Source organism: Engystomops pustulosus, chromosome 9, assembly GCF_040894005.1.
Source record: "Engystomops pustulosus chromosome 9, aEngPut4.maternal, whole genome shotgun sequence".
In the NCBI taxonomy this organism is placed as follows: Eukaryota; Metazoa; Chordata; class Amphibia; order Anura; family Leptodactylidae; genus Engystomops; species Engystomops pustulosus.
In genome coordinates, this window is record NC_092419.1 from 69,563,344 (window position 1) to 69,584,572 (window position 21,229).

At 45.8% G+C, this 21,229-nt stretch overlaps 59 pseudogenes; all 59 read left to right on the top strand.

The window, feature by feature from the left end:
* The first annotated feature begins 1,055 nt into the window (after positions 1 to 1,055).
* Positions 1,056 to 1,173, top strand: LOC140096572 (5S ribosomal RNA; annotated as a pseudogene).
* Positions 1,174 to 6,951: 5,778 nt separating this feature from the next.
* Positions 6,952 to 7,070, top strand: LOC140078536 (5S ribosomal RNA; annotated as a pseudogene).
* A 70-nt stretch (positions 7,071 to 7,140) lies between these two features.
* LOC140102029 (5S ribosomal RNA) lies at positions 7,141 to 7,259 on the top strand (annotated as a pseudogene).
* A 70-nt stretch (positions 7,260 to 7,329) lies between these two features.
* On the top strand, positions 7,330 to 7,448 carry LOC140088439 (5S ribosomal RNA; annotated as a pseudogene).
* A 70-nt stretch (positions 7,449 to 7,518) lies between these two features.
* On the top strand, positions 7,519 to 7,637 carry LOC140081946 (5S ribosomal RNA; annotated as a pseudogene).
* Positions 7,638 to 8,077: 440 nt separating this feature from the next.
* Positions 8,078 to 8,196, top strand: LOC140085970 (5S ribosomal RNA; annotated as a pseudogene).
* A 251-nt stretch (positions 8,197 to 8,447) lies between these two features.
* On the top strand, positions 8,448 to 8,566 carry LOC140084830 (5S ribosomal RNA; annotated as a pseudogene).
* Positions 8,567 to 8,636: 70 nt separating this feature from the next.
* On the top strand, positions 8,637 to 8,755 carry LOC140081383 (5S ribosomal RNA; annotated as a pseudogene).
* A 70-nt stretch (positions 8,756 to 8,825) lies between these two features.
* On the top strand, positions 8,826 to 8,944 carry LOC140087889 (5S ribosomal RNA; annotated as a pseudogene).
* Positions 8,945 to 9,014: 70 nt separating this feature from the next.
* On the top strand, positions 9,015 to 9,133 carry LOC140092472 (5S ribosomal RNA; annotated as a pseudogene).
* Positions 9,134 to 9,203: 70 nt separating this feature from the next.
* Positions 9,204 to 9,322, top strand: LOC140098470 (5S ribosomal RNA; annotated as a pseudogene).
* A 70-nt stretch (positions 9,323 to 9,392) lies between these two features.
* LOC140096104 (5S ribosomal RNA) lies at positions 9,393 to 9,511 on the top strand (annotated as a pseudogene).
* A 251-nt stretch (positions 9,512 to 9,762) lies between these two features.
* LOC140081384 (5S ribosomal RNA) lies at positions 9,763 to 9,881 on the top strand (annotated as a pseudogene).
* Positions 9,882 to 9,951: 70 nt separating this feature from the next.
* LOC140092393 (5S ribosomal RNA) lies at positions 9,952 to 10,070 on the top strand (annotated as a pseudogene).
* Positions 10,071 to 10,140: 70 nt separating this feature from the next.
* On the top strand, positions 10,141 to 10,259 carry LOC140082872 (5S ribosomal RNA; annotated as a pseudogene).
* A 70-nt stretch (positions 10,260 to 10,329) lies between these two features.
* Positions 10,330 to 10,448, top strand: LOC140102030 (5S ribosomal RNA; annotated as a pseudogene).
* Positions 10,449 to 10,707: 259 nt separating this feature from the next.
* LOC140084537 (5S ribosomal RNA) lies at positions 10,708 to 10,826 on the top strand (annotated as a pseudogene).
* Positions 10,827 to 10,896: 70 nt separating this feature from the next.
* Positions 10,897 to 11,015, top strand: LOC140102032 (5S ribosomal RNA; annotated as a pseudogene).
* A 70-nt stretch (positions 11,016 to 11,085) lies between these two features.
* LOC140089657 (5S ribosomal RNA) lies at positions 11,086 to 11,204 on the top strand (annotated as a pseudogene).
* Positions 11,205 to 11,274: 70 nt separating this feature from the next.
* On the top strand, positions 11,275 to 11,393 carry LOC140087890 (5S ribosomal RNA; annotated as a pseudogene).
* A 440-nt stretch (positions 11,394 to 11,833) lies between these two features.
* LOC140081385 (5S ribosomal RNA) lies at positions 11,834 to 11,952 on the top strand (annotated as a pseudogene).
* Positions 11,953 to 12,022: 70 nt separating this feature from the next.
* Positions 12,023 to 12,141, top strand: LOC140088026 (5S ribosomal RNA; annotated as a pseudogene).
* A 70-nt stretch (positions 12,142 to 12,211) lies between these two features.
* Positions 12,212 to 12,330, top strand: LOC140102033 (5S ribosomal RNA; annotated as a pseudogene).
* Positions 12,331 to 12,400: 70 nt separating this feature from the next.
* LOC140082873 (5S ribosomal RNA) lies at positions 12,401 to 12,519 on the top strand (annotated as a pseudogene).
* Positions 12,520 to 12,778: 259 nt separating this feature from the next.
* On the top strand, positions 12,779 to 12,897 carry LOC140084538 (5S ribosomal RNA; annotated as a pseudogene).
* Positions 12,898 to 12,967: 70 nt separating this feature from the next.
* Positions 12,968 to 13,086, top strand: LOC140102036 (5S ribosomal RNA; annotated as a pseudogene).
* A 70-nt stretch (positions 13,087 to 13,156) lies between these two features.
* LOC140078537 (5S ribosomal RNA) lies at positions 13,157 to 13,275 on the top strand (annotated as a pseudogene).
* A 70-nt stretch (positions 13,276 to 13,345) lies between these two features.
* LOC140102037 (5S ribosomal RNA) lies at positions 13,346 to 13,464 on the top strand (annotated as a pseudogene).
* Positions 13,465 to 13,534: 70 nt separating this feature from the next.
* LOC140088440 (5S ribosomal RNA) lies at positions 13,535 to 13,653 on the top strand (annotated as a pseudogene).
* Positions 13,654 to 13,723: 70 nt separating this feature from the next.
* On the top strand, positions 13,724 to 13,842 carry LOC140081947 (5S ribosomal RNA; annotated as a pseudogene).
* A 440-nt stretch (positions 13,843 to 14,282) lies between these two features.
* On the top strand, positions 14,283 to 14,401 carry LOC140085982 (5S ribosomal RNA; annotated as a pseudogene).
* A 251-nt stretch (positions 14,402 to 14,652) lies between these two features.
* On the top strand, positions 14,653 to 14,771 carry LOC140084832 (5S ribosomal RNA; annotated as a pseudogene).
* Positions 14,772 to 14,841: 70 nt separating this feature from the next.
* Positions 14,842 to 14,960, top strand: LOC140081387 (5S ribosomal RNA; annotated as a pseudogene).
* Positions 14,961 to 15,030: 70 nt separating this feature from the next.
* Positions 15,031 to 15,149, top strand: LOC140092394 (5S ribosomal RNA; annotated as a pseudogene).
* Positions 15,150 to 15,219: 70 nt separating this feature from the next.
* Positions 15,220 to 15,338, top strand: LOC140081388 (5S ribosomal RNA; annotated as a pseudogene).
* Positions 15,339 to 15,408: 70 nt separating this feature from the next.
* Positions 15,409 to 15,527, top strand: LOC140078460 (5S ribosomal RNA; annotated as a pseudogene).
* A 70-nt stretch (positions 15,528 to 15,597) lies between these two features.
* LOC140102038 (5S ribosomal RNA) lies at positions 15,598 to 15,716 on the top strand (annotated as a pseudogene).
* Positions 15,717 to 15,786: 70 nt separating this feature from the next.
* LOC140096105 (5S ribosomal RNA) lies at positions 15,787 to 15,905 on the top strand (annotated as a pseudogene).
* Positions 15,906 to 16,156: 251 nt separating this feature from the next.
* Positions 16,157 to 16,275, top strand: LOC140078331 (5S ribosomal RNA; annotated as a pseudogene).
* A 70-nt stretch (positions 16,276 to 16,345) lies between these two features.
* Positions 16,346 to 16,464, top strand: LOC140092396 (5S ribosomal RNA; annotated as a pseudogene).
* A 70-nt stretch (positions 16,465 to 16,534) lies between these two features.
* LOC140082876 (5S ribosomal RNA) lies at positions 16,535 to 16,653 on the top strand (annotated as a pseudogene).
* Positions 16,654 to 16,723: 70 nt separating this feature from the next.
* On the top strand, positions 16,724 to 16,842 carry LOC140102039 (5S ribosomal RNA; annotated as a pseudogene).
* Positions 16,843 to 17,101: 259 nt separating this feature from the next.
* Positions 17,102 to 17,220, top strand: LOC140084539 (5S ribosomal RNA; annotated as a pseudogene).
* A 70-nt stretch (positions 17,221 to 17,290) lies between these two features.
* Positions 17,291 to 17,409, top strand: LOC140102040 (5S ribosomal RNA; annotated as a pseudogene).
* Positions 17,410 to 17,479: 70 nt separating this feature from the next.
* LOC140089658 (5S ribosomal RNA) lies at positions 17,480 to 17,598 on the top strand (annotated as a pseudogene).
* A 70-nt stretch (positions 17,599 to 17,668) lies between these two features.
* On the top strand, positions 17,669 to 17,787 carry LOC140087891 (5S ribosomal RNA; annotated as a pseudogene).
* A 251-nt stretch (positions 17,788 to 18,038) lies between these two features.
* On the top strand, positions 18,039 to 18,157 carry LOC140081389 (5S ribosomal RNA; annotated as a pseudogene).
* A 70-nt stretch (positions 18,158 to 18,227) lies between these two features.
* Positions 18,228 to 18,346, top strand: LOC140088027 (5S ribosomal RNA; annotated as a pseudogene).
* A 70-nt stretch (positions 18,347 to 18,416) lies between these two features.
* Positions 18,417 to 18,535, top strand: LOC140102041 (5S ribosomal RNA; annotated as a pseudogene).
* Positions 18,536 to 18,605: 70 nt separating this feature from the next.
* On the top strand, positions 18,606 to 18,724 carry LOC140082877 (5S ribosomal RNA; annotated as a pseudogene).
* Positions 18,725 to 18,983: 259 nt separating this feature from the next.
* Positions 18,984 to 19,102, top strand: LOC140084541 (5S ribosomal RNA; annotated as a pseudogene).
* A 70-nt stretch (positions 19,103 to 19,172) lies between these two features.
* LOC140102042 (5S ribosomal RNA) lies at positions 19,173 to 19,291 on the top strand (annotated as a pseudogene).
* A 70-nt stretch (positions 19,292 to 19,361) lies between these two features.
* On the top strand, positions 19,362 to 19,480 carry LOC140078538 (5S ribosomal RNA; annotated as a pseudogene).
* Positions 19,481 to 19,550: 70 nt separating this feature from the next.
* Positions 19,551 to 19,669, top strand: LOC140102043 (5S ribosomal RNA; annotated as a pseudogene).
* Positions 19,670 to 19,739: 70 nt separating this feature from the next.
* Positions 19,740 to 19,858, top strand: LOC140088441 (5S ribosomal RNA; annotated as a pseudogene).
* A 70-nt stretch (positions 19,859 to 19,928) lies between these two features.
* LOC140081948 (5S ribosomal RNA) lies at positions 19,929 to 20,047 on the top strand (annotated as a pseudogene).
* A 440-nt stretch (positions 20,048 to 20,487) lies between these two features.
* Positions 20,488 to 20,606, top strand: LOC140085994 (5S ribosomal RNA; annotated as a pseudogene).
* A 251-nt stretch (positions 20,607 to 20,857) lies between these two features.
* LOC140084833 (5S ribosomal RNA) lies at positions 20,858 to 20,976 on the top strand (annotated as a pseudogene).
* A 70-nt stretch (positions 20,977 to 21,046) lies between these two features.
* Positions 21,047 to 21,165, top strand: LOC140081390 (5S ribosomal RNA; annotated as a pseudogene).
* The last annotated feature ends 64 nt before the right edge of the window (positions 21,166 to 21,229 follow it).

Below are 21,229 nucleotides of genomic sequence, written 5' to 3' on the forward strand. Positions count from 1 at the left end.
ACCTTTTTGAACCTGAAAATTGTGTTAGTTTCTCTATGAGATAGTAAAAGAAGGTTCAAATTGAACAGCTGCTGTCAACGGCCATTCTAAGCTGATTGTGCGTGCTCTTGTCGGATCACAGCAGCGATGCGGCGTAAGGCTTGGCAAGTACCAGCATGGGAGACTGGCTGCGAATCCCAAGTTCTGTTGACCTTTTTGAACCTGAAAATTGTTAGTTTCTCTGTCAAAGATGGTAAAAGAAGGTTCAAATTGAACAGCTGCTGTCAACGGCCATTCTAAGCTGAATGTGCCTGCTCTCGTCAGATCGCAGCAGCAATGCAGCTTAAGGCTTGGCAAGTACCAGCATGGGAGACTGGCTGGGAATCCCAAGTTCCGTTGACCTTTTTGAACCTGAAAATTGTGTTAGTTTCTCTATGAGATAGTAAAAGAAGGTTCAAATTGAACAGCTGCTGTCAACGGCCATTCTAAGCTGAATGTGCGTGCTCTTGTCGGATCACAGCAGCGATGCGGCTTAAGGCTTGGCAAGTACCAGCATGGGAGACTGGCTGTGAAGGGTTGGCAAGTACCAGCATGGGAGACTGGCTGGGAATCCCAAGTTCTGTTGACCTTTTTGAATCTGAAAATTGTTAGTTTCTCTGTCAAAGATGGTAAAAGAAGGTTCAAATTGAACAGCTGCTGTCAACGGCCATTTTAAGCTGAATGTGCCTGCTCTCGTCAAATCGCAGCAGCAATGCAGCTTAAGGCTTGGCAAGTACCAGCATGGGAGACTGGCTGGGAATCCCAAGTTCCGTTGACCTTTTTGAACCTGAAAATTGTGTTAGTTTCTCTATGAGATAGTAAAAGAAGGTTCAAATTGAACAGCTGCTGTCAACGGCCATTCTAAGCTGAATGTGCGTGCTCTTGTCGGATCACAGCAGCGATGCGGCGTAAGGCTTGGCAAGTACCAGCATGGGAGACTGGCTGCGAATCCCAAGTTCTGTTGACCTTTTTGAACCTGAAAATTGTTAGTTTCTCTGTCAAAGATGGTAAAAGAAGGTTCAAATTGAACAGCTGCTGTCAACGGCCATTCTAAGCTGAATGTGCCTGCTCTCGTCAGATCGCAGCAGCAATGCAGCTTAAGGCTTGGCAAGTACCAGCATGGGAGACTGCCTGGGAATCCCAAGTTCCGTTGACCTTTTTGAACCTGAAAATTGTGTTAGTTTCTCTATGAGATAGTAAAAGAAGGTTCAAATTGAAAAGCTGCTGTCAACGGCCATTCTAAGCTGAATGTGCGTGCTCTTGTCGGATCACAGCAGCGATGCGGCTTAAGGCTTGGCAAGTACCAGCATGGGAGACTGGCTGCGAATTCCAAGTTCCGTTGACATTTTTGAACCTGAAAATTGTGTTAGTTTCTCTATGAGATAGTAAAAGAAGGTTCAAACTGAACAGCTGCTGTCAACGGCCATTCTAAGCTGAATGTGCCTGCTCTCGTCAGATCGCAGCATCAATGCAGCTTAAGGCTTGGCAAGTACCAGCATGGGAGACTGGCTGGGAATCCCAAGTTCTGTTGACCTTTTTGAACCTGAAAATTGTTAGTTTCTCTGTCAAAGATGGTAAAAGAAGGTTCAAATTGAACAGCTGCTGTCAACAGCCATTCTAAGCTGAATGTGCCTGCTCTCGTCAGATCGCAGCATCAATGCAGCTTAAGGCTTGGCAAGTACCAGCATGGGAGACTGGCTGGGAATCCCAAGTTCTGTTGAACTTTTTGGACCTGAAAATTGTTAGTTTCTCTGTCAAAGATGGTAAAAGAAGGTTCAAATTGAACAGCTGCTGTCAACGGCCATTCTAAGCTGAATGTGCCTGCTCTCGTCAAATCGCAGCAGCAATGCAGCTTAAGGCTTGGCAAGTACCAGCATGGGAGACTGGCTGGGAATCCCAAGTTCCGTTGACCTTTTTGAACCTGAAAATTGTGTTAGTTTCTCTATGAGATAGTAAAAGAAGGTTCAAATTGAACAGCTGCTGTCAACGGCCATTCTAAGCTGAATGTGCGTGCTCTTGTCGGATCACAGCAGCGATGCGGCGTAAGGCTTGGCAAGTACCAGCATGGGAGACTGGCTGCGAATCCCAAGTTCTGTTGACCTTTTTGAACCTGAAAATTGTTAGTTTCTCTGTCAAAGATGGTAAAAGAAGGTTCAAATTGAACAGCTGCTGTCAACGGCCATTCTAAGCTGAATGTGCCTGCTCTCGTCAGATCGCAGCAGCAATGCAGCTTAAGGCTTGGCAAGTACCAGCATGGGAGACTGGCTGGGAATCCCAAGTTCCGTTGACCTTTTTGAACCTGAAAATTGTGTTAGTTTCTCTATGAGATAGTAAAAGAAGGTTCAAATTGAACAGCTGCTGTCAACGGCCATTCTAAGCTGAATGTGCGTGCTCTTGTCGGATCACAGCAGCGATGCGGCTTAAGGCTTGGCAAGTACCAGCATGGGAGACTGGCTGTGAAGGGTTGGCAAGTACCAGCATGGGAGACTGGCTGGGAATCCCAAGTTCTGTTGACCTTTTTGAATCTGAAAATTGTTAGTTTCTCTGTCAAAGATGGTAAAAGAAGGTTCAAATTGAACAGCTGCTGTCAACGGCCATTTTAAGCTGAATGTGCCTGCTCTCGTCAAATCGCAGCAGCAATGCAGCTTAAGGCTTGGCAAGTACCAGCATGGGAGACTGGCTGGGAATCCCAAGTTCCGTTGACCTTTTTGAACCTGAAAATTGTGTTAGTTTCTCTATGAGATAGTAAAAGAAGGTTCAAATTGAACAGCTGCTGTCAACGGCCATTCTAAGCTGAATGTGCGTGCTCTTGTCGGATCACAGCAGCGATGTGGCGTAAGGCTTAGCAAGTACCAGCATGGGAGACTGGCTGCGAATCCCAAGTTCTGTTGACCTTTTTGAACCTGAAAATTGTTAGTTTCTCTGTCAAAGATGGTAAAAGAAGGTTCAAATTGAACAGCTGCTGTCAACGGCCATTCTAAGCTGAATGTGCCTGCTCTCGTCAGATCGCAGCAGCAATGCAGCTTAAGGCTTGGCAAGTACCAGCATGGGAAACTGCCTGGGAATCCCAAGTTCCGTTGACCTTTTTGAACCTGAAAATTGTGTTAGTTTCTCTATGAGATAGTAAAAGAAGGTTCAAATTGAAAAGCTGCTGTCAACGGCCATTCTAAGCTGAATGTGCGTGCTCTTGTCGGATCACAGCAGCGATGCGGCTTAAGGCTTGGCAAGTACCAGCATGGGAGACTGGCTGCGAATTCCAAGTTCCGTTGACATTTTTGAACCTGAAAATTGTGTTAGTTTCTCTATGAGATAGTAAAAGAAGGTTCAAACTGAACAGCTGCTGTCAACGGCCATTCTAAGCTGAATGTGCCTGCTCTCGTCAGATCGCAGCATCAATGCAGCTTAAGGCTTGGCAAGTACCAGCATGGGAGACTGGCTGGGAATCCCAAGTTCTGTTGACCTTTTTGAACCTGAAAATTGTTAGTTTCTCTGTCAAAGATGGTAAAAGAAGGTTCAAATTGAACAGCTGCTGTCAACGGCCATTCTAAGCTGAATGTGCCTGCTCTCGTCAAATCGCAGCAGCAATGCAGCTTAAGGCTTGGCAAGTACCAGCATGGGAGACTGGCTGCGAATCCCAAGTTCCGTTGACCTTTTTGAACCTGAAAATTGTGTTAGTTTCTCTATGAGATAGTAAAAGAAGGTTCAAATTGAACAGCTGCTGTCAACGGCCATTCTAAGCTGAATGTGCGTGCTCTTGTCGGATCACAGCAGCGATGCAGCGTAAGGCTTGGCAAGTACCAGCATGGGAGACTGGCTGCGAATCCCAAGTTCTGTTGACCTTTTTGAACCTGAAAATTGTTAGTTTCTCTGTCAAAGATGGTAAAAGAAGGTTCAAATTGAACAGCTGCTGTCAACGGCCATTCTAAGCTGAATGTGCCTGCTCTCGTCAGATCGCAGCAGCAATGCAGCTTAAGGCTTGGCAAGTACCAGCATGGGAGACTGGCTGGGAATCCCAAGTTCCTTTAACCTTTTTGAACCTGAAAATTGTGTTAGTTTCTATATGAGATAGTAAAAGAAGGTTCAAATTGAACAGCTGCTGTCAACGGCCATTCTAAGCTGAATGTGCGTGCTCTTGTCGGATCACAGCAGCGATGCGGCTTAAGGCTTGGCAAGTACCAGCATGGGAGACTGGCTGCGAATTCCAAGTTCTGTTGACCTTTTTGAACCTGAAAATTGTGTTAGTTTCTCTATGAGATAGTAAAAGAAGGTTCAAACTGAACAGCTGCTGTCAACGGCCATTCTAAGCTGAATGTGCCTGCTCTCGTCAGATCGCAGCATCAATGCAGCTTAAGGCTTGGCAAGTACCAGCATGGGAGACTGGCTGGGAATCCCAAGTTCTGTTGAACTTTTTGGACCTTAAAATTGTTAGTTTCTCTGTCAAAGATGGTAAAAGAAGGTTCAAATTGAACAGCTGCTGTCAACGGCCATTCTAAGCTGAATGTGCCTGCTCTCGTCACATCGCAGCAGCAATGCAGCTTAAGGCTTGGCAAGTACCAGCATGGGAGACTGGCTGGGAATCCCAAGTTCCGTTGACCTTTTTGAACCTGAAAATTGTGTTATTTTCTCTATGAGATAGTAAAAGAAGGTTCAAATTGAACAGCTGCTGTCAACGGCCATTCTAAGCTGAATGTGCGTGCTCTTGTCGGATCACAGCAGCGATGCGGCGTAAGGCTTGGCAAGTACCAGCATGGGAGACTGGCTGGGAATCCCAAGTTCTGTTGACCTTTTTGAACCTGAAAATTGTTAGTTTCTCTGTCAAAGATGGTAAAAGAAGGTTCAAATTGAACAGCTGCTGTCAACGGCCATTCTAAGCTGAATGTGCCTGCTCTCGTCAGATCGCAGCAGCAATGCAGCTTAAGGCTTGGCAAGTACCAGCATGGGAGACTGGCTGGGAATCCCAAGTTCCGTTGACCTTTTTGAACCTGAAAATTGTGTTAGTTTCTCTATGAGATAGTAAAAGAAGGTTCAAATTGAACAGCTGCTGTCAACGGCCATTCTAAGCTGAATGTGCGTGCTCTTGTCGGATCACAGCAGCGATGCGGCTTAAGGCTTGGTAAGTACCAGCATGGGAGACTGGCTGCGAATCCCAAGTTCCGTTGACCTTTTTGAACCTGAAAATTGTGTTAGTTTCTCTATGAGATAGTAAAAGAAGGTTCAAACTGAACAGCTGCTGTCAACGGCCATTCTAAGCTGAATGTGCCTGCTCTCGTCAGATCGCAGCAGCAATGCAGCTTAAGGCTTGGCAAGTACCAGCATGGGAGACTGGCTGGGAATCCCAAGTTCTGTTGACCTTTTTGAACCTGAAAATTGTTAGTTTCTCTGTCAAAGATGGTAAAAGAAGGTTCAAATTGAACAGCTGCTGTCAACAGCCATTCTAAGCTGAATGTGCCTGCTCTCGTCAGATCGCAGCAGCAATGCAGCTTAAGGCTTGGCAAGTACCAGCATGGGAGACTGGCTGGGAATCCCAAGTTCCGTTGACCTTTTTGAACCTGAAAATTGTGTTAGTTTCTCTATGAGATAGTAAAAGAAGGTTCAAATTGAACAGTTGCTGTCAACGGCCATTCTAAGCTGAATGTGCCTGCTCTCGTCAGATCGCAGCAGCAATGCAGCTTAAGGCTTGGCAAGTACCAGCATGGGAGACTGGCTGGGAATCCCAAGTTCCGTTGACCTTTTTGAACCTGAAAATTGTGTTAGTTTCTCTATGAGATAGTAAAAGAAGGTTCAAACTGAAAAGCTGCTGTCAACGGCCAATCTAAGCTGAATGTGCCTGCTCTCGTCAGATCGCAGCAGCAATGCAGCTTAAGGCTTGGCAAGTACCAGCATGGGAGACTGGCTGGGAATCCCAAGTTCCGTTGACCTTTTTGAACCTGAAAATTGTGTTAGTTTCTCTATGAGATAGTAAAAGAAGGTTCAAACTGAACAGCTGCTGTCAACGGCCATTCTAAGCTGAATGTGCCTGCTCTCGTCAGATCGCAGCATCAATGCAGCTTAAGGCTTGGCAAGTACCAGCATGGGAGACTGGCTGGGAATCCCAAGTTCCGTTGACCTTTTTGAACCTGAAAATTGTGTTAGTTTCTCTATGAGATAGTAAAAGAAGGTTCAAATTGAACAGCTGCTGTCAACGGCCATTCTAAGCTGAATGTGCCTGCTCTCGTCAGATCGCAGCAGCAATGCAGCTTAAGGCTTGGCAAGTACCAGCATGGGAGACTGGCTGGGAATCCCAAGTTCCGTTGACCTTTTTGAACCTGAAAATTGTGTTAGTTTCTCTATGAGATAGTAAAAGAAGGTTCAAATTGAACAGCTGCTGTCAACGGCCATTCTAAGCTGAATGTGCCTGCTCTCGTCAGATCGCAGCAGCAATGCAGCTTAAGGCTTGGCAAGTACCAGCATGGGAGACTGGCTGGGAATCCCAAGTTCCGTTGACCTTTTTGAACCTGAAAATTGTGTTAGTTTCTCTATGAGATAGTAAAAGAAGGTTCAAATTGAACAGCTGCTGTCAACGGCCATTCTAAGCTGAATGTGCGTGCTCTTGTCGGATCACAGCAGCGATGCGGCTTAAGGCTTGGCAAGTACCAGCATGGGAGACTGGCTGCGAATCCCAAGTTCCGTTGACCTTTTTGAACCTGAAAATTGTGTTAGTTTCTCTATGAGATAGTAAAAGAAGGTTCAAACTGAACAACTGCTGTCAACGGCCATTCTAAGCTGAATGTGCCTGCTCTCGTCAGATCGCAGCAGCAATGCAGCTTAAGGCTTGGCAAGTACCAGCATGGGAGACTGGCTGGGAATCCCAAGTTCCGTTGACCTTTTTGAACCTGAAAATTGTGTTAGTTTCTCAATGAGATAGTAAAAGAAGGTTCAAATTGAACAGCTGCTGTCAACGGCCATTCTAAGCTGAATGTGCCTGCTCTCGTCAGATCGCAGCAGCAATGCAGCTTAAGGCTTGGCAAGTACCAGCATGGGAGACTAGCTGGGAATCCCAAGTTCTGTTGACCTTTTTGAACCTGAAAATTGTGTTAGTTTCTCTATGAGATAGTAAAAGAAGGTTCAAATTGAACAGCTGCTGTCAACGGCCATTCTAAGCTGAATGTGCCTGCTCTCGTCAGATCGCAGCAGCAATGCAGCTTAAGGCTTGGCAAGTACCAGCATGGGAGACTGGCTGGGAATCCCAAGTTCCGTTGACCTTTTTGAACCTGAAAATTGTGTTAGTTTCTCTATGAGATAGTAAAAGAAGGTTCAAACTGAACAGCTGCTGTCAACGGCCATTCTAAGCTGAATGTGCCTGCTCTCGTCAGATCGCAGCATCAATGCAGCTTAAGGCTTGGCAAGTACCCGCATGGGAGACTGGCTGGGAATCCCAAGTTCCGTTGACCTTTTTGAACCTGAAAATTGTGTTAGTTTCTCTATGAGATAGTAAAAGAAGGTTCAAATTGAACAGCTGCTGTCAACAGCCATTCTAAGCTGAATGTGCCTGCTCTCGTCAGATCGCAGCAGCAATGCAGCTTAAGGCTTGGCAAGTACCAGCATGGGAGACTGGCTGGGAATCCCAAGTTCTGTTGACCTTTTTGAACCTGAAAATTGTGTTATTTTCTCTATGAGATAGTAAAAGAAGGTTCAAATTGAACAGCTGCTGTCAACGGCCATTCTAAGCTGAATGTGCCTGCTCTCGTCAGATCGCAGCAGCTTAAGGCTTGGCAAGTACCAGCATGGGAGACTGGCTGGGAATCCCAAGTTCTGTTGACCTTTTTGAACCTGAAAATTGTGTTAGTTTCTCTATGAGATAGTAAAAGAAGGTTCAAATTGAACAGCTGCTGTCAACGGCCATTCTAAGCTGAATGTGCGTGCTCTTGTCGGATCACAGCAGCGATGCGGCTTAAGGCTTGGCAAGTACCAGCATGGGAGACTGGCTGCGATTTCCAAGTTCCGTTGACCTTTTTGAACCTGAAAATTGTGTTAGTTTCTCTATGAGATAGTAAAAGAAGGTTCAAACTGAACAGCTGCTGTCAACGGCCATTCTAAGCTGAATGTGCCTGCTCTCGTCAGATCGCAGCAGCAATGCAGCTTAAGGCTTGGCAAGTACCAGCATGGGAGACTAGCTGGGAATCCCAAGTTCCGTTGACCTTTTTGAACCTGAAAATTGTGTTAGTTTCTCTATGAGATAGTAAAAGAAGGTTCAAACTGAACAGCTGCTGTCAACGGCCATTCTAAGCTGAATGTGCCTGCTCTCGTCAGATCGCAGCAGCTTAAGGCTTGGCAAGTACCAGCATGGGAGACTGGCTGGGAATCCCAAGTTCCGTTGACCTTTTTGAACCTGAAAATTGTGTTAGTTTCTCTATGAGATAGTAAAAGAAGGTTCAAACTGAACAGCTGCTGTCAACGGCCATTCTAAGCTGAATGTGCCTGCTCTCGTCAGATCGCAGCAGCAATGCAGCTTAAGGCTTGGCAAGTACCAGCATGGGAGACTGGCTGGGAATCCCAAGTCTCGTTGACCTTTTTGAACCTGAAGATTGTGTTAGTTTCTCTATGAGATAGTAAAAGAAAGTAGAAATTAGGCAGCTGCTGTCAACGGCCATTCTAAGCTGAATGTGCCTGCTCTCGTCAGATCGCAGCAGCAATGCAGCTTAAGGCTTGGCAAGTACCAGCATGGGAGACTGGCTGGGAATCCCAAGTTCTGTTGACCTTTTTGAACCTGAAAATTGTTAGTTTCTCTGTCAAAGATGGTAAAAGAAGGTTCAAATTGAACAGCTGCTGTCAACAGCCAATCTAAGCTGAATGTGCCTGCTCTCGTCAGATCGCAGCAGCAATGCAGCTTAAGGCTTGGCAAGTACCAGCATGGGAGACTGGCTGGGAATCCCAAGTTCTGTTGACCTTTTTGAACCTGAAAATTGTTAGTTTCTCTGTCAAAGATGGTAAAAGAAGGTTCAAATTGAACAGCTGCTGTCAACGGCCATTCTAAGCTGAATGTGCCTGCTCTCGACAGATCGCAGCAGCAATGCAGCTTAAGGCTTGGCAAGTACCAGCATGGGAGACTGGCTGGGAATCTCAAGTTCCGTTGACCTTTTTGAACCTGAAAATTGTGTTAGTTTCTCTATGAGATAGTAAAAGAAGGTTCAAATTGAACAGCTGCTGTCAACGGCCATTCTAAGCTGAATGTGCCTGCTCTCGTCAGATTGCAGCAGCAATGCAGCTTAAGGCTTGGCAAGTACCAGCATGGGAGACTGGCTGGGATTCCCAAGTTCCGTTGACCTTTTTGAACCTGAAAATTGTGTTAGTTTCTCTATGAGATAGTAAAAGAAGGTTCAAATTGAACAGCTGCTGTCAACAGCCAATCTAAGCTGAATGTGCCTGCTCTCGTCAGATCGCAGCAGCAATGCAGCTTAAGGCTTGGCAAGTACCAGCATGGGAGACTGGCTGGGAATCCCAAGTTCTGTTGAACTTTTTGAACCTGAAAAATGTGTTAGTTTCTCTATGAGATAGTAAAAGAAGGTTCAAATTGAACAGCTGCTGTCAACGGCCATTCTAAGCTGAATGTGCCTGCTCTCGTCAGATCGCAGCAGCTTAAGGCTTGGCAAGTACCAGCATGGGAGACTGGCTGGGAATCCCAAGTTCCGTTGACCTTTTTGAACCTGAAAATTGTGTTAGTTTCTCTATGAGATAGTAAAAGAAGGTTCAAACTGAACAGCTGCTGTCAACGGCCATTCTAAGCTGAATGTGCCTGCTCTCGTCAGATCGCAGCAGCAATGCAGCTTAAGGCTTGGCAAGTACCAGCATGGGAGACTGGCTGGGAATCCCAAGTTCTGTTGACCTTTTTGAACCTGAAAATTGTTAGTTTCTCTGTCAAAGATGATAAAAGAAGGTTCAAATTGAACAGCTGCTGTCAACGGCCATTCTAAGCTGAATGTGCCTGCTCTCGTCAGATGGCAGCAGCAATGCAGCTTAAGGCTTGGCAAGTACCAGCATGGGAGACTGGCTGGGAATCCCAAGTTCCGTTGACCTTTTTGAACCTGAAAATTGTGTTAGTTTCTCTATGAGATAGTAAAAGAAGGTTCAAATTGAACAGCTGCTGTCAATGGCCATTCTAAGCTGAATGTGCCTGCTCTCGTCAGATCGCAGCAGCAATGCAGCTTAAGGCTTGGCAAGTACCAGCATGGGAGACTGGCTGGGAATCCCAAGTTCCGTTGACCTTTTTGAACCTGAAAATTGTGTTAGTTTCTCTATGAGATAGTAAAAGAAGGTTCAAATTGAACAGCTGCTGTCAACGGCCATTCTAAGCTGAATGTGCCTGCTCTCGTCAGATCGCAGCAGCAATGCAGCTTAAGGCTTGGCAAGTACCAGCATGGGAGACTGGCTGGGAATCCCAAGTTCCGTTGACCTTTTTGAACCTGAAAATTGTGTTAGTTTCTCTATGAGATAGTAAAAGAAGGTTCAAATTGAACAGCTGCTGTCAACGGCCATTCTAAGCTGAATGTGCGTGCTCTTGTCGGATCACAGCAGCGATGCGGCTTAAGGCTTGGCAAGTACCAGCATGGGAGACTGGCTGCGAATCCCAAGTTCCGTTGACCTTTTTGAACCTGAAAATTGTGTTAGTTTCTCTATGAGATAGTAAAAGAAGGTTCAAACTGAACAGCTGCTGTCAACGGCCATTCTAAGCTGAATGTGCCTGCTCTCGTCAGATCGCAGCATCAATGCAGCTTAAGGCTTGGCAAGTACCAGCATGGGAGACTGGCTGGGAATCCCAAGTTCCGTTGACCTTTTTGAACCTGAAAATTGTGTTAGTTTCTCTATGAGATAGTAAAAGAAGGTTCAAATTGAACAGCTGCTGTCAACGGCCATTCTAAGCTGAATGTGCCTGCTCTCGTCAGATCGCAGCAGCAATGCAGCTTAAGGCTTGGCAAGTACCAGCATGGGAGACTGGCTGGGAATCCCAAGTTCCGTTGACCTTTTTGAACCTGAAAATTGTGTTAGTTTCTCTATGAGATTGTAAAAGAAGGTTCAAATTGAACAGCTGCTGTCAACGGCCATTCTAAGCTGAATGTGCCTGCTCTCGTCAGATTGCAGCAGCAATGCAGCTTAAGGCTTGGCAAGTACCAGCATGGGAGACTGGCTGGGAATCCCAAGTTCTGTTGACCTTTTTGAACCTGAAAATTGTGTTAGTTTCTCTATGAGATAGTAAAAGAAGGTTCAAATTGAACAGCTGCTGTCAACAGCCAATCTAAGCTGAATGTGCCTGCTCTCGTCAGATCGCAGCAGCAATGCAGCTTAAGGCTTGGCAAGTACCAGCATGGGAGACTGGCTGGGAATCCCAAGTTCTGTTGACCTTTTTGAACCTGAAAATTGTGTTAGTTTCTCTATGAGATAGTAAAAGAAGGTTCAAATTGAACAGCTGCTGTCAACGGCCATTCTAAGCTGAATGTGCCTGCTCTCGTCAGATCGCAGCAGCTTAAGGCTTGGCAAGTACCAGCATGGGAGACTGGCTGGGAATCCCAAGTTCCGATGACCTTTTTGAACCTGAAAATTGTGTTAGTTTCTCTATGAGATAGTAAAAGAAGGTTCAAACTGAACAGCTGCTGTCAACGGCCATTCTAAGCTGAATGTGCCTGCTCTCGTCAGATCGCAGCAGCAATGCAGCTTAAGGCTTGGCAAGTACCAGCATGGGAGACTGGCTGGGAATCCCAAGTTTCATTGACCTTTTTGAACCTGAAAATTGTGTTAGTTTCTCTATGAGATAGTAAAAGAAAGTAGAAATTAGGCAGCTGCTGTCAACGGCCATTCTAAGCTGAATGTGCCTGCTCTCGTCAGATCGCAGCAGCAATGCAGCTTAAGGCTTGGCAAGTACCAGCATGGGAGACTGGCTGGGAATCCCAAGTTCTGTTGACCTTTTTGAACCTGAAAATTGTTAGTTTCTCTGTCAAAGATGGTAAAAGAAGGTTCAAATTGAACAGCTGCTGTCAACGGCCATTCTAAGCTGAATGTGCCTGCTCTCGTCAGATCACAGCAGCAATGCAGCTTAAGGCTTGGCAAGTACCAGCATGGGAGACTGGCTGGGAATCCCAAGTTCCGTTGACCTTTTTGAACCTGAAAATTGTGTTAGTTTCTCTATGAGATAGTAAAAGAAGGTTCAAATTGAACAGCTGCTGTCAACGGCCATTCTAAGCTGAATGTGCCTGCTCTCGTCAGATCGCAGCAGCAATGCAGCTTAAGGCTTGGCAAGTACCAGCATGGGAGACTGGCTGGGAATCCCAAGTTCCGTTGACCTTTTTGAACCTGAAAATTGTGTTAGTTTCTCTATGAGATAGTAAAAGAAGGTTCAAATTGAACAGCTGCTGTCAATGGCCATTCTAAGCTGAATGTGCCTGCTCTCGTCAGATCGCAGCAGCAATGCAGCTTAAGGCTTGGCAAGTACCAGCATGGGAGACTGGCTGGGAATCCCAAGTTCCGTTGACCTTTTTGAACCTGAAAATTGTGTTAGTTTCTCTATGAGATAGTAAAAGAAGGTTCAAATTGAACAGCTGCTGTCAACGGCCATTCTAAGCTGAATGTGCGTGCTCTTGTCGGATCACAGCAGCGATGCGGCTTAAGGCTTGGCAAGTACCAGCATGGGAGACTGGCTGCGAATCCCAAGTTCCGTTGACCTTTTTGAACCTGAAAATTGTGTTAGTTTCTCTATGAGATAGTAAAAGAAGGTTCAAACTGAACAACTGCTGTCAACGGCCATTCTAAGCTGAATGTGCCTGCTCTCGTCAGATCGCAGCATCAATGCAGCTTAAGGCTTGGCAAGTACCAGCATGGGAGACTGGCTGGGAATCCCAAGTTCCGTTGACCTTTTTGAACCTGAAAATTGTGTTAGTTTCTCTATGAGATAGTAAAAGAAGGTTCAAATTGAACAGCTGCTGTCAACGGCCATTCTAAGCTGAATGTGCCTGCTCTCGTCAGATCGCAGCAGCAATGCAGCTTAAGGCTTGGCAAGTACCAGCATGGGAGACTGGCTGGGAATCCCAAGTTCCGTTGACCTTTTTGAACCTGAAAATTGTGTTAGTTTCTCAATGAGATAGTAAAAGAAGGTTCAAATTGAACAGCTGCTGTCAACGGCCATTCTAAGCTGAATGTGCCTGCTCTCGTCAGATCGCAGCAGCAATGCAGCTTAAGGCTTGGCAAGTACCAGCATGGGAGACTAGCTGGGAATCCCAAGTTCTGTTGACCTTTTTGAACCTGAAAATTGTGTTAGTTTCTCTATGAGATAGTAAAAGAAGGTTCAAATTGAACAGCTGCTGTCAACGGCCATTCTAAGCTGAATGTGCCTGCTCTCGTCAGATCGCAGCAGCAATGCAGCTTAAGGCTTGGCAAGTACCAGCATGGGAGACTGGCTGGGAATCCCAAGTTCCGTTGACCTTTTTGAACCTGAAAATTGTGTTAGTTTCTCTATGAGATAGTAAAAGAAGGTTCAAACTGAACAGCTGCTGTCAACGGCCATTCTAAGCTGAATGTGCCTGCTCTCGTCAGATCGCAGCATCAATGCAGCTTAAGGCTTGGCAAGTACCCGCATGGGAGACTGGCTGGGAATCCCAAGTTCCGTTGACCTTTTTGAACCTGAAAATTGTGTTAGTTTCTCTATGAGATAGTAAAAGAAGGTTCAAATTGAACAGCTGCTGTCAACAGCCATTCTAAGCTGAATGTGCCTGCTCTCGTCAGATCGCAGCAGCAATGCAGCTTAAGGCTTGGCAAGTACCAGCATGGGAGACTGGCTGGGAATCCCAAGTTCTGTTGACCTTTTTGAACCTGAAAATTGTGTTATTTTCTCTATGAGATAGTAAAAGAAGGTTCAAATTGAACAGCTGCTGTCAACGGCCATTCTAAGCTGAATGTGCCTGCTCTCGTCAGATCGCAGCAGCTTAAGGCTTGGCAAGTACCAGCATGGGAGACTGGCTGGGAATCCCAAGTTCTGTTGACCTTTTTGAACCTGAAAATTGTGTTAGTTTCTCTATGAGATAGTAAAAGAAGGTTCAAATTGAACAGCTGCTGTCAACGGCCATTCTAAGCTGAATGTGCGTGCTCTTGTCGGATCACAGCAGCGATGCGGCTTAAGGCTTGGCAAGTACCAGCATGGGAGACTGGCTGCGAATTCCAAGTTCCGTTGACCTTTTTGAACCTGAAAATTGTGTTAGTTTCTCTATGAGATAGTAAAAGAAGGTTCAAACTGAACAGCTGCTGTCAACGGCCATTCTAAGCTGAATGTGCCTGCTCTCGTCAGATCGCAGCAGCAATGCAGCTTAAGGCTTGGCAAGTACCAGCATGGGAGACTAGCTGGGAATCCCAAGTTCCGTTGACCTTTTTGAACCTGAAAATTGTGTTAGTTTCTCTATGAGATAGTAAAAGAAGGTTCAAACTGAACAGCTGCTGTCAACGGCCATTCTAAGCTGAATGTGGCTGCTCTCGTCAGATCGCAGCAGCTTAAGGCTTGGCAAGTACCAGCATGGGAGACTGGCTGGGAATCCCAAGTTCCGTTGACCTTTTTGAACCTGAAAATTGTGTTAGTTTCTCTATGAGATAGTAAAAGAAGGTTCAAACTGAACAGCTGCTGTCAACGGCCATTCTAAGCTGAATGTGCCTGCTCTCGTCAGATCGCAGCAGCAATGCAGCTTAAGGCTTGGCAAGTACCAGCATGGGAGACTGGCTGGGAATCCCAAGTCTCGTTGACCTTTTTGAACCTGAAGATTGTGTTAGTTTCTCTATGAGATAGTAAAAGAAAGTAGAAATTAGGCAGCTGCTGTCAACGGCCATTCTAAGCTGAATGTGCCTGCTCTCGTCAGATCGCAGCAGCAATGCAGCTTAAGGCTTGGCAAGTACCAGCATGGGAGACTGGCTGGGAATCCCAAGTTCTGTTGACCTTTTTGAACCTGAAAATTGTTAGTTTCTCTGTCAAAGATGGTAAAAGAAGGTTCAAATTGAACAGCTGCTGTCAACGGCCATTCTAAGCTGAATGTGCCTGCTCTCGTCAGATGGCAGCAGCAATGCAGCTTAAGGCTTGGCAAGTACCAGCATGGGAGACTGGCTGGGAATCCCAAGTTCCGTTGACCTTTTTGAACCTGAAAATTGTGTTAGTTTCTCTATGAGATAGTAAAAGAAGGTTCAAATTGAACAGCTGCTGTCAACGGCCATTCTAAGCTGAATGTGCCTGCTCTCGTCAGATCGCAGCAGCAATGCAGCTTAAGGCTTGGCAAGTACCAGCATGGGAGACTGGCTGGGAATCCCAAGTTCTGTTGACCTTTTTGAACCTGAAAATTGTTAGTTTCTCTGTCAAAGATGGTAAAAGAAGGTTCAAATTGAACAGCTGCTGTCAACGGCCATTCTAAGCTGAACGTGCCTGCTCTCGTCAGATCGCAGCAGCAATGCAGCTTAAGGCTTGGCAAGTACCAGCATGGGAGACTGGCTGGGAATCCCAAGTTCCGTTGACCTTTTTGAACCTGAAAATTGTGTTAGTTTCTCTATGAGATAGTAAAAGAAGGTTCAAATTGAACAGCTGCTGTCAACGGCCATTCTAAGCTGAATGTGCCTGCTCTCGTCAGATCGCAGCAGCAATGCAGCTTAAGGCTTGGCAAGTACCAGCATGGGAGACTGGCTGGGAATCCCAAGTTCCGTTGACCTTTTTGAACCTGAAAATTGTGTTAGTTTCTCTATGAGATAGTAAAAGAAGGTTCAAATTGAACAGCTGCTGTCAACAGCCAATCTAAGCTGAATGTGCCTGCTCTCGTCAGATCGCAGCAGCAATGCAGCTTAAGGCTTGGCAAGTACCAGCATGGGAGACTGGCTGGGAATCCCAAGTTCTGTTGAACTTTTTGAACCTGAAAATTGTGTTAGTTTCTCTATGAGATAGTAAAAGAAGGTTCAAATTGAACAGCTGCTGTCAACGGCCATTCTAAGCTGAATGTGCCTGCTCTCGTCAGATCGCAGCAGCTTAAGGCTTGGCAAGTACCAGCATGGGAGACTGGCTGGGAATCCCAAGTTCCGTTGACCTTTTTGAACCTGAAAATTGTGTTAGTTTCTCTATGAGATAGTAAAAGAAGGTTCAAACTGAACAGCTGCTGTCAACGGCCATTCTAAGCTGAATGTGCCTGCTCTCGTCAGATCGCAGCAGCAATGCAGCTTAAGGCTTGGCAAGTACCAGCATGGGAGACTTGCTGGGAATCCCAAGTTCTGTTGACCTTTTTGAACCTGAAAATTGTTAGTTTCTCTGTCAAAGATGATAAAAGAAGGTTCAAATTGAACAGCTGCTGTCAACGGCCATTCTAAGCTGAATGTGCCTGCTCTCGTCAGATGGCAGCAGCAATGCAGCTTAAGGCTTGGCAAGTACCAGCATGGGAGACTGGCTGGGAATCCCAAGTTCCGTTGACCTTTTTGAACCTGAAAATTGTGTTAGTTTCTCTATGAGATAGTAAAAGAAGGTTCAAATTGAACAGCTGCTGTCAATGGCCATTCTAAGCTGAATGTGCCTGCTCTCGTCAGATCGCAGCAGCAATGCAGCTTAAGGCTTGGCAAGTACCAGCATGGGAGACTGGCTGGGAATCCCAAGTTCCGTTGACCTTTTTGAACCTGAAAATTGTGTTAGTTTCTCTATGAGATAGTAAAAGAAGGTTCAAATTGAACAGCTGCTGTCAACGGCCATTCTAAGCTGAATGTGCCTGCTCTCGTCAGATCGCAGCAGCAATGCAGCTTAAGGCTTGGCAAGTACCAGCATGGGAGACTGGCTGGGAATCCCAAGTTCCGTTGACCTTTTTGAACCTGAAAATTGTGTTAGTTTCTCTATGAGATAGTAAAAGAAGGTTCAAATTGAACAGCTGCTGTCAACGGCCATTCTAAGCTGAATGTGCGTGCTCTTGTCGGATCACAGCAGCGATGCGGCTTAAGGCTTGGCAAGTACCAGCATGGGAGACTGGCTGCGAATCCCAAGTTCCGTTGACCTTTTTGAACCTGAAAATTGTGTTAGTTTCTCTATGAGATAGTAAAAGAAGGTTCAAACTGAACAGCTGCTGTCAACGGCCATTCTAAGCTGAATGTGCCTGCTCTCGTCAGATCGCAGCATCAATGCAGCTTAAGGCTTGGCAAGTACCAGCATGGGAGACTGGCTGGGAATCCCAAGTTCCGTTGACCTTTTTGAACCTGAAAATTGTGTTAGTTTCTCTATGAGATAGTAAAAGAAGGTTCAAATTGAACAGCTGCTGTCAACGGCCATTCTAAGCTGAATGTGCCTGCTCTCGTCAGATCGCAGCAGCAATGCAGCTTAAGGCTTGGCAAGTACCAGCATGGGAGACTGGCTGGGAATCCCAAGTTCCGTTGACCTTTTTGAACCTGAAAATTGTGTTAGTTTCTCTATGAGATTGTAAAAGAAGGTTCAAATTGAACAGCTGCTGTCAACGGCCATTCTAAGCTGAATGTGCCTGCTCTCGTCAGATTGCAGCAGCAATGCAGCTTAAGGCTTGGCAAGTACCAGCATGGGAGACTGGCTGGGAATCCCAAGTTCTGTTGACCTTTTTGAACCTGAAAATTGTGTTAGTTTCTCTATGAGATAGTAAAAGAAGGTTCAAATTGAACAGCTGCTGTCAACAGCCAATCTAAGCTGAATGTGCCTGCTCTCGTCAGATCGCAGCAGCAATGCAGCTTAAGGCTTGGCAAGTACCAGCATGGGAGACTGGCTGGGAATCCCAAGTTCTGTTGACCTTTTTGAACCTGAAAATTGTGTTAGTTTCTCTATGAGATAGTAAAAGAAGGTTCAAATTGAACAGCTGCTGTCAACGGCCATTCTAAGCTGAATGTGCCTGCTCTCGTCAGATCGCAGCAGCTTAAGGCTTGGCAAGTACCAGCATGGGAGACTGGCTGGGAATCCCAAGTTCCGATGACCTTTTTGAACCTGAAAATTGTGTTAGTTTCTCTATGAGATAGTAAAAGAAGGTTCAAACTGAACAGCTGCTGTCAACGGCCATTCTAAGCTGAATGTGCCTGCTCTCGTCAGATCGCAGCAGCAATGCAGCTTAAGGCTTGGCAAGTACCAGCATGGGAGACTGGCTGGGAATCCCAAGTTCTGTTGACCTTTTTGAACCTGAAAATTGTTAGTTTCTCTGTCAAAGATGGTAAAAGAAGGTTCAAATTGAACAGCTGCTGTCAACGGCCATTCTAAGCTGAATGTGCCTGCTCTCGTCAGATCACAGCAGCAATGCAGCTTAAGGCTTGGCAAGTACCAGCATGGGAGACTGGCTGGGAATCCCAAGTTCCGTTGACCTTTTTGAACCTGAAAATTGTGTTAGTTTCTCTATGAGATAGTAAAAGAAGGTTCAAATTGAACAGCTGCTGTCAACGGCCATTCTAAGCTGAATGTGCCTGCTCTCGTCAGATCGCAGCAGCAATGCAGCTTAAGGCTTGGCAAGTACCAGCATGGGAGACTGGCTGGGAATCCCAAGTTCCGTTGACCTTTTTGAACCTGAAAATTGTGTTAGTTTCTCTATGAGATAGTAAAAGAAGGTTCAAATTGAACAGCTGCTGTCAATGGCCATTCTAAGCTGAATGTGCCTGCTCTCGTCAGATCGCAGCAGCAATGCAGCTTAAGGCTTGGCAAGTACCAGCATGGGAGACTGGCTGGGAATCCCAAGTTCCGTTGACCTTTTTGAACCTGAAAATTGTGTTAGTTTCTCTATGAGATAGTAAAAGAAGGTTCAAATTGAACAGCTGCTGTCAACGGCCATTCTAAGCTGAATGTGCGTGCTCTTGTCGGATCACAGCAGCGATGCGGCTTAAGGCTTGGCAAGTACCAGCATGGGAGACTGGCTGCGAATCCCAAGTTCCGTTGACCTTTTTGAACCTGAAAATTGTGTTAGTTTCTCTATGAGATAGTAAAAGAAGGTTCAAACTGAACAACTGCTGTCAACGGCCATTCTAAGCTGAATGTGCCTGCTCTCGTCAGATCGCAGCATCAATGCAGCTTAAGGCTTGGCAAGTACCAGCATGGGAGACTGGCTGGGAATCCCAAGTTCCGTTGACCTTTTTGAACCTGAAAATTGTGTTAGTTTCTCTATGAGATAGTAAAAGAAGGTTCAAATTGAACAGCTGCTGTCAACGGCCATTCTAAGCTGAATGTGCCTGCTCTCGTCAGATCGCAGCAGCAATGCAGCTTAAGGCTTGGCAAGTACCAGCATGGGAGACTGGCTGGGAATCCCAAGTTCCGTTGACCTTTTTGAACCTGAAAATTGTGTTAGTTTCTCAATGAGATAGTAAAAGAAGGTTCAAATTGAACAGCTGCTGTCAACGGCCATTCTAAGCTGAATGTGCCTGCTCTCGTCAGATCGCAGCAGCAATGCAGCTTAAGGCTTGGCAAGTACCAGCATGGGAGACTAGCTGGGAATCCCAAGTTCTGTTGACCTTTTTGAACCTGAAAATTGTGTTAGTTTCTCTATGAGATAGTAAAAGAAGGTTCAAATTGAACAGCTGCTGTCAACGGCCATTCTAAGCTGAATGTGCCTGCTCTCGTCAGATCGCAGCAGCAATGCAGCTTAAGGCTTGGCAAGTACCAGCATGGGAGACTGGCTGGGAATCCCAAGTTCCGTTGACCTTTTTGAACCTGAAAATTGTGTTAGTTTCTCTATGAGATAGTAAAAGAAGGTTCAAACTGAACAGCTGCTGTCAACGGCCATTCTAAGCTGAATGTGCCTGCTCTCGTCAGATCGCAGCATCAATGCAGCTTAAGGCTTGGCAAGTACCCGCATGGGAGACTGGCTGGGAATCCCAAGTTCCGTTGACCTTTTTGAACCTGAAAATTGTGTTAGTTTCTCTATGAGATAGTAAAAGAAGGTTCAAATTGAACAGCTGCTGTCAACAGCCATTCTAAGCTGAATGTGCCTGCTCTCGTCAGATCGCAGCAGCAATGCAGCTTAAGGCTTGGCAAGTACCAGCATGGGAGACTGGCTGGGAATCCCAAGTTCTGTTGACCTTTTTGAACCTGAAAATTGTGTTATTTTCTCTATGAGATAGTAAAAGAAGGTTCAAATTGAACAGCTGCTGTCAACGGCCATTCTAAGCTGAATGTGCCTGCTCTCGTCAGATCGCAGCAGCTTAAGGCTTGGCAAGTACCAGCATGGGAGACTGGCTGGGAATCCCAAGTTCTGTTGACCTTTTTGAACCTGAAAATTGTGTTAGTTTCTCTATGAGATAGTAAAAGAAGGTTCAAATTGAACAGCTGCTGTCAACGGCCATTCTAAGCTGAATGTGCGTGCTCTTGTCGGATCACAGCAGCGATGCGGCTTAAGGCTTGGCAAGTACCAGCATGGGAGACTGGCTGCGAATTCCAAGTTCCGTTGACCTTTTTGAACCTGAAAATTGTGTTAGTTTCTCTATGAGATAGTAAAAGAAGGTTCAAACTGAACAGCTGCTGTCAACGGCCATTCTAAGCTGAATGTGCCTGCTCTCGTCAGATCGCAGCAGCAATGCAGCTTAAGGCTTGGCAAGTACCAGCATGGGAGACTAGCTGGGAATCCCAAGTTCCGTTGACCTTTTTGAACCTGAAAATTGTGTTAGTTTCTCTATGAGATAGTAAAAGAAGGTTCAAACTGAACAGCTGCTGTCAACGGCCATTCTAAGCTGAATGTGCCTGCTCTCGTCAGATCGCAGCAGCTTAAGGCTTGGCAAGTACCAGCATGGGAGACTGGCTGGGAATCCCAAGTTCCGTTGACCTTTTTGAACCTGAAAATTGTGTTAGTTTCTCTATGAGATAGTAAAAGAAGGTTCAAACTGAACAGCTGCTGTCAACGGCCATTCTAAGCTGAATGTGCCTGCTCTCGTCAGATCGCAGCAGCAATGCAGCTTAAGGCTTGGCAAGTACCAGCATGGGAGACTGGCTGGGAATCCCAAGTCTCGTTGACCTTTTTGAACCTGAAGATTGTGTTAGTTTCTCTATGAGATAGTAAAAGAAAGTAGAAATTAGGCAGCTGCTGTCAACGGCCATTCTAAGCTGAATGTGCCTGCTCTCGTCAGATCGCAGCAGCAATGCAGCTTAAGGCTTGGCAAGTACCAGCATGGGAGACTGGCTGGGAATCCCAAGTTCTGTTGACCTTTTTGAACCTGAAAATTGTTAGTTTCTCTGTCAAAGATGGTAAAAGAAGGTTCAAATTGAACA